Below are 8,123 nucleotides of genomic sequence, written 5' to 3'. Positions count from 1 at the left end.
GTCTAGAGTTAAGAAGACTTAACCCTGTTCATCTCAATTTCCTCATCTGTGAAATGATCTGGAGAGAGAAATGAAAAGCCATTCTGAAATTTTGCCTCCCCCCACCAAAAAAAAAAACCACAATAGAGTCACAAAGATTTGGACACTACTGAAAAATAACTGAACAACAAATTCAGCTTCTACTATGTGCCAGGTATGTGCTCAATGTTAGGCATATGAATATAAAAAAAAGATAGTCCCTTACCTCCAAGGATTTTACATACTACTAGAGAGTATAACAGTTTCACTAATAAGCCAATTCAAAATATGTTGCAATGTATAAATGGTAACATAGAGACATAGTTTGGGGGAAACAGGAAAGGCCACTTAATGAAGTCACACTTGTATTTGGCCTTGAACTAGAGGTTCCAAGAGGCAAAAGTAAGAAACTGGGGGACAGTTGTTTAAAAGCCATGAGGTGGAAGATTGGAGATGGGGAATAACCAATGGGCTAGTTTGGCTAAAGTGTATTAAAAGAAACAGTAATATGCAAATATCCTGGAATATAAATGCCAAACAAAGGAGTTCGAATTTTATTCTAAGAGTAATATGGAACCACTGAAGTTGTCTGAGAAACATGGCAAGTGGTCTTTAGTAGAGTACCACCAGGATCTATACTAGACTCTGAGCTGTTTAACATTTTTTTAATCATTATGTGGAAAAAGATGGAATACTCATCAAATTTGGAGATGACATAAAGCCATGAGGAACAGCTACCACCATATATAAGAGTCAGAGTTCAAAAGGTTCTTGTTAAGCTAGAGCACTGGGCTGAATCTAGTAAGATGTAACTCAATAGTCAGAAATGTAAAGACACACTTTTGTATAAATAATCAACTTCATAAACGTAAAATTGAGGAGGCATGACTAGATGGCAGTCATTATGAGAAAAAAATGGGAGACTTAATGACAAATTCAGTACGAGGCAGCAATACGATACGGTCACCAAAAACAAAACAAAACAAAAAAACCTGCTTTGATCTTGGGCTACATTAAAAGAGGCACATTTTCTAGTCCTCAGGAAATGATATAGCCACTATATCATTCAATAGGACTTCATCTGGAGTACTGCATTCAGTTCTCAGGGACACATTTGAAGTAGAATATTTATAAGATGGAGACTGTCCAGAAGAGGATGATCAGGAAGGTGAAGGATTTTGAGTCCATTATCATATGAGGACTGGTAGAAGGAAGTGAATATGTATATCCTAGAGAAGACAAGATACAAGGAGGACTTGAGAGCTGTATTGAAGTACTTAAAAAGCTATCCTATGTGAAGAACCTAGGCTTATACTTCTTTGTGACTCCAAAAGGCAGAAACAGGAGCAATGGATACAACGTGCAAATAGAGGGACTTATGCTTAATGTCAAGGAAAGAAATAAACTGATGATAATTAGTGTTGCTCAACAGTAGAATGGTCTGCCTCAACAGGCAGTGTGCTACTCCTTCTTGGAGGTCTTCTAACAGAGGTCAAATGACCACTTTTCAGATATGTTATAATAGATATTCCATTTGTAAACGGATTAGATTGAGTGGATGCTGAAGTCCCTTCTGACTCAAATTTAAACAATGGTTAATCAATGTTTAGCAGGAGGAATCATATCACTGAATGAGAATATGAAAGAGTAGTGAGACTCTGGATTAGAATTTAAGCTTTAGTAAATTTGGAAGGTCTTCTTTACATTCCCCTAGGAGCTAGGAAAGCTGGTTCATGTTCACATTTATCATGGGAAATCATTTCAGACAACCATTGTAACTCCAAATTTCGGGATATATTTATTATATGCACGGCCTTACTACTGATTACAGCAACTAATACCAAATACTACTTCAACTAAAATGTAGTGTCTTCTGTAGGGGAAAATGGTCACATGATCATAAATAGATTAATACAGGTTAAAAAGATTTCACCAAATGCCACGCCAGTTGTAACTGTTGGCAGAGATAAACCCTTGTTGTTTAGTTTTAGATTGGGAGAGCCAGTAAGTTATTTTAGTTCATTCTTTAGGGTTCTTTATTTTAAAAAATAGTTTTAAAATAATTTTTATAGATGATTTTTTTTATCTCATGGTTATACCCTCTCATTATATTCTCTCCACTCCCACCATCATGCTAGCCTTGTTCTATCCCTTTAACAAACAGAAAGAAAAACAAAATTAGGTAAAAATATCAAAACAATGATTGAGTCTGACTGTGTATTCAGCATTCCTTTCCCTCAGCCTCCCACTTTTATACTGAAAAGAAGGAGATTTGTTTATCTGGAGCAAGATAGGTCACTGCAATCATTCAGAAGGCTTTTAGTGTTTTCATTTACATTTTTGTAGTCATTGGTACTGTGTAACCATTTTGACCCCTCTCTAATCTATCTTCAACACAGCAGTGGAATTTAAATTCCTAAAGTGGAAGTCCAAGCCTATAATTTATTTGGCTAAGAAGTTTGAGAGACTTCCCATTGACTTTAGAATAAAATACAGTACAAATGCATCTGTTTGTCATGAAAAGTCTTTCATAATCTGATTCCAGCCTGCTTTCTAGGCTGATTACATATTACTTGACCTCAGACTTTCTACATTCTAGCTAAACTAATCTAGAGATTTGGCCTTGGGGCAAGAAGACCTGAATTAAAATCTTACCTCTGACACAGACTAGTTATATGATCCTGGATAAATAACTTAACTTCTCAGTGATCTATTTTCTTTGCAAGAGAGCATGAGAAAGCAGATATATTGTTCTGGACTTGGAATCAGAGAGACATGGGTTAAAATACTGCCTCAGACACTTATCATCTCTATCTGGTGAATCTTTAGGTAAGAAAAATATTATTTGATCTCTTGTGCAAAAAAGGGACTATGTTGACCTGTGCCAATAATTTGAGTAAGACGAGGCAGCTAGTTGGTACCAAGAATAGAATGATGAACCTGGCATCAGAAAGACCGGAGTCCAATTTTGGCCTCAGACACCAACTATGTGACCCTGGGCAACTGAACTTTTGCCTCTCTCAGTTTCCTCAACTATATAATAGGAATGATAGTAACAATAGCACCTCCTTTCCAATGTGGTTATGGGGACCAGATGAGATATTATTTGTAAAGCATTTAGGCCAATACTTGCCACAGAGTACCTGCATACTGCTTCTTTACTTCTTTCCTTTAAATGGTTGAGCCCAAGGAAGAACCATACTTAGAAAAATTTGTATGGCCTGAATCATAATCCAAAAGAGTCAAGTGAAATTCATGATGCTTGGAGCCACAAAAAGACAAAGGATGGCATCCACAGGGAGGAGCCATGTGTCAGGAAATGGAATTAATGGTCATAGTTACAAAGCTGAAGACTTCAATTCAGAATCTTTCAAGGCAAAAGCACAGTACATAGGGGGAACAGGATCATATGTCCAGGGGGACCTTACCTCATATGTCCAAGTTAACATTCTTTCACGGTATTAATGTATTAGTCACTTACCCTCCACCCCCTTCTTTTAGTGATTGAATAGCTATGGAAAAAATCCAAATAATAATTGGAAGCCTTAGATTATTTTTTTTAAGCAATTGGGGTTAAGTAACTTGCTCAAGGTTACACAGCCAGTTATTCCTGGGTGTGGTGATGAGTATCTGAGCCCTGATTCGATGCTCCAGATCATCCCGACACTGGGGCCAGTGCTTTTACTTGCTGAGCCACCTGGCTGCCCCTAAGCAATTGGGGTTAAGTAACTTGCTCAAGGTTACAAGGCCAGGTGTTTCTGCGTGGATGCTAAGTATCTGAGCCCGGATTCGATCCCCCAGGTCATCCCGACACAGGGGCCGGTGCTCTTACTCACTGTGCTACTTGGCTGCCCTGAGATTTAGATTTTTACAAAATTAACCAGATGGCCACTAAACTGCCATGCATAGACATGGCCTGGATCAATTTCAGCTTTTTTCTTTTTTTTCTTTTCTTTTTATTTTTCAAATGCTTTATTAATTTATGACTTACATCATTCATTTCCACCAGATTTTGAGTTACAAATTTTCTCCTCATTTTCCCCTACCCACCACCCCAAAATAGCAGTCCCACAGGATATCCCCTCCTCCAATCTGCTCTCTCCCATATTTTCTCCCATACCACTTTCGACTTTTCCAGTGGATCTCTATGCCCCAGTGCCTGTATATCTTATTTCCCAATTACATGCAAAAGAGTATTAGTAATTATATATATATATATGTATATATATATGTGTATTTAAATATTTGATTTTAAAACTTTGAATTCCAGATTCATTCCCTTCCTCCCTTGTCACCCACCCTTACTGGGAAGATAAGCAGTTCAGTATAGGTTGTACATGTGTGGCTAATGCAAAACAATAACATAGTAGATATATTGTAAAAGACTGACTATATTTCTCTCCCTCCTATCCTGCCTCTCACTTGTTCTATTCTCTACTTTGATCATGTCCCTTTTCAAACTTCCCTCCCCCCCAGCCTGCCCTCCCTTCCATCATCCCCCATCTCATCCCCTTCCTCCCTACTCTCCTGGAGGGTGAGATATTCTATATAGGGTGTATTTCATTTCCTCCTCAAGCCAAATTCAATGGGAATAAGGTTGACCCATTCCCTTTTGCCTTCCTGTTCTTCCCCTCCATTGTAACAATTTTCCCTTGCCTCTTCTATATGAGATAGTTTACCCCATTCTGTCTCTCCCCATCTCCTCTCATTATATTCCTCTCTCACCTCTTAATTTCACCTTTTAAGTATCATCCCTTCCTGTTAAATTTGTCTTGTGCCCTCTATCAATGTGTACCTGTAAACATACATACACATTCACATATGTATTCATATGCCCATATTCCCTCATATATAGACATACACACATACATATATGTGTGTGTGTATACATTTTTTCTATTCCCTTCAACTAATGAGAAAAGTTTCGTAAGTTACAATTATTATTTTTCCATGTAGAAATGTTAATAGTTCAACTTTAATGAGTTCCTTATGATTTCTTTTCCCTGTTTACCTTCTCATGCATCTCTTGCTTCTTGTATCTGAATGTCAAATTTTCTATACAATTCTGTTTTTTTTTTCATCAAGAATGCTTGAAAGTCCTCTATTCCACTGAATGACCATATTTTCCCCTGAAACATGATACTCAGGTTTGCTGAGTAGGTGACTCTTGGTTTTAATCCCAGCTCCTTTGACCTCCAGAATATCATATTTCAACCCTTTGATCCCTCAGTGTAGAAGCTGCCAGATTCTGGGTTATGCTGATTTTGTTTCCACAATATTCAAATTGTTTCTTCCTGGCTGCTTGTAATATTCTCTCCTTAATCTGGGAATTCTGGAACCTGGCTAGTTTTCTTTTGGGGATCTTTTTCAGGAGGTGATTGGTGGATTTTTTCAATCTCTATTTTGCCCTCTGGTTCTAAAACATCAGGGAAGTTTTCTTTGAGAACTTCCTGGAGGATGATTTCTAGGTTCTTACTTTGATCATGGCTTTCAGGTAGTTCAATAATTTTTAAATTATCTTTCCTGGATCTATTTCCCAGGTCAGTGGTTTTTCCCATGAGGTATTTCACATTGCCTTCTGTTCTTGCATTTGTTTGGATCTGTTTAATAGTATCTTGATTCCTCAGAAAGTCACTAGCTTCCATTTTCTCCAATCCAATTCTGAAGCAATGATTCTCCTCATTGAGCTTTTGAGATTGTTTTTCCATCTGGCAAATAAGGTTTTTAAGGCATTCTTCTCCTCATTGCCTTTTTGAGCCTCTTTTGCCATTTGAGTTAGTCTATTTTTCAAGGTGTTACTTTCCTCAGTCAGGCTGTTGCCTCTCATTTCATAATTTTCTTGCATCGTTCTCATTTCTCTTCCCAATTTTTCTTCCACTTCCCTTACCTACTTCTTAAGGTCCTCTATGGTCTGTAGCCAGCTTGTATTTTCCTTTGAAGCTTTTGGCGCTGGAGTTCTGACTTCACTGTCTTCCTCCTATTCCATGCTTTGTGCTTTTTTGATCCCAAAATAGGAGTCTAATGTTGGAATCTTCTGTCTGCTTTATTTCCTTTGCCTGCTCATGTCGCCCCTCAGTCACTTGACCCCTGGGCTTTTTGCCACAGTAGGACTCTGCCACCAGACATGGGAGCATTCATCCCAAATCCTGTGGTTTTCTCAGCTGCTGGAGGTATTAGTTGGCTGCCTTTTCTGAGGTCTCCACACACTCTGGCAAGCTGGGCACACACCCCAGGACCTCCACCCTAGACTTCAATCCAGATCCAAGAAGGTTAAAGCAAGAGAAATTACCCCTCAGATTGGTGCTTGATCCCCCTACACTCTGCAGCCCACCAGCTGAAGCTGCCACATGGCATTGGCTGGCTGTGCTGCCTGCACTCCCAGTTACTGGGTCCCAAAGTCCAGACTGCATTGACCTCTCACTTTGTCCTTCATATCTATGTGTTTATATAACTGGAAATGGTCACAGCTGCTGCTGATGTGGAGTCCCTCCAGCCAGCACCTGGTCAGGCCCGCCCTTGGGTAAAGACTCGGTGTGGGGCTGGGCTCAGCTCCCAGAGTGCTGAGCTGGCCGATTTCTGCCGGCCTGCCAGGCTGTCCTCAGCAGGAGGTTAGCTTTTCTGTGTCATTTTGTGGGTTCTGCAGCTCCAAAGTTTGTTTAGAGACTTTTTACATGGACTAGGGAAGGTGGAAGCCAGAGCAGCGGTGAGGTCCTGTTTCTACTCCGCCATCTTGACTCCACAAGCTTTTCTCTTTTCAATCTTCAACAAAGGACTGAGAGTACTGTTTGTTACTTAAATGACTAAATGGATCCCAAGTAGTAGAATTGCATATTTTGATGTGATGGTAAATTTTAAAAATGCTTTTAGCTTCAGAAAAGCCTCAAACATTTTTTTTGACTCTGTGGAAATTCAAGCATTCTGACTAATTTGTATCCATCTCAAAATGCAAAATTTCATTTTAAAAAATTGGAAGAAGTTTTGCCAATTAGAAAAAAAATTAATGTAAACATGATAGAGAATTGAACTATAGAAGTAATGATGAAGTCAGAATGAAAATGAGAAGTGTGTTTAAGTAGAACAGAATTGTCAAGTCTACTCTGTCACCATTGCTTAGTAAACATAGTAATAAAAGTTCATTGATGAAAAGAAATTGAATGTATTGCTCATCATAGCATCTCATTGATTGAAAAGCATTGCCTATAATGGTTTCCTTCAAAGCAACATCTGTTATATATTAACCTTTCAGCCTTCAAAAGCATGTGATATGAATTCTTTGCTCAAATTCCTGGTCAGAGGACTCACCCATGACATTTAATAAATTGTACCCACTGAACATAGATTTAAAATATTGTAAAAACACATTATAAAAACTGATCTGTTTTCTGACTATATGCTTCAAATGAATATGGGCTTAAAATCAAGTAATATAGAGATATAAGGCTATTCCTTTATAGTATAGCAGGGTTTGAATTGCACTATAGGATACATACCAGGGAATACAGACTGAGAGGTCCCCTGGAAATTTCTAGAGACCTTTGTGAAAGGGAACTCAGCATTTTGGTTTGCTGAACTCCCTGGTCACCTCTGACCATGTGGTGATTGATTGCTGAAAGATCTTGACATTCTGGCATAAAATGGGTGGTCCCTCAGTTCCCTCCAGCAAGACAATGCCAAAGGAAGAAGAATATCGCACCCTCCAGGTGGCATCATATACCTTTGTGACTTTTAGTAGGTGCAAGAAAGGGTTGATTTCTCCGCTCTAGCATTCTAGTTACACTAACAATTTAGCAGCTAATAAAAGATGAGTACCATTAGGTGACCACTCCTGGGTCCCATATACTTTTGCTTATTCTTCCCTAATCTTACATTATTTTTTTTATCTCAAGATGGAAATATCCAGGCTTAAAGACCAATTTCTTAGATCAAGAGATCTGGAGGCATTGGGTCCACTAAATGAAGCTGATGGATAACAAAGGGGAGTTTGTTGATCAGAAAAGATGACCACTGAAAAGAAGAGGATTGGCCTTGTGGCTCATTTTACTAGTCAACATATCTGGATAATACAGAACAGAGATGTGATGTAAAATGCCCGATCAGCTGTCCTA

At 38.6% G+C, this 8,123-nt stretch overlaps 1 pseudogene; it reads left to right on the top strand.

Annotated features, from left to right (window-relative positions):
- The first annotated feature begins 6,475 nt into the window (after window positions 1–6,475).
- Window positions 6,476–8,123, top strand: part of LOC138159814 (bombesin receptor-activated protein C6orf89 homolog pseudogene) — a 32,568-nt pseudogene continuing 30,920 nt past the window's right edge.

Source organism: Petaurus breviceps, unplaced genomic scaffold, assembly GCF_028583685.1.
Source record: "Petaurus breviceps papuanus isolate PSGF00001 unplaced genomic scaffold, PetGlider_PUasm1.0 178, whole genome shotgun sequence".
NCBI classification, from domain to species: Eukaryota; Metazoa; Chordata; class Mammalia; order Diprotodontia; family Petauridae; genus Petaurus; species Petaurus breviceps.
The sequence above is the reverse complement of the archived record's forward strand: the minus strand, read 5'-3'. Positions and strand labels throughout refer to the sequence as shown.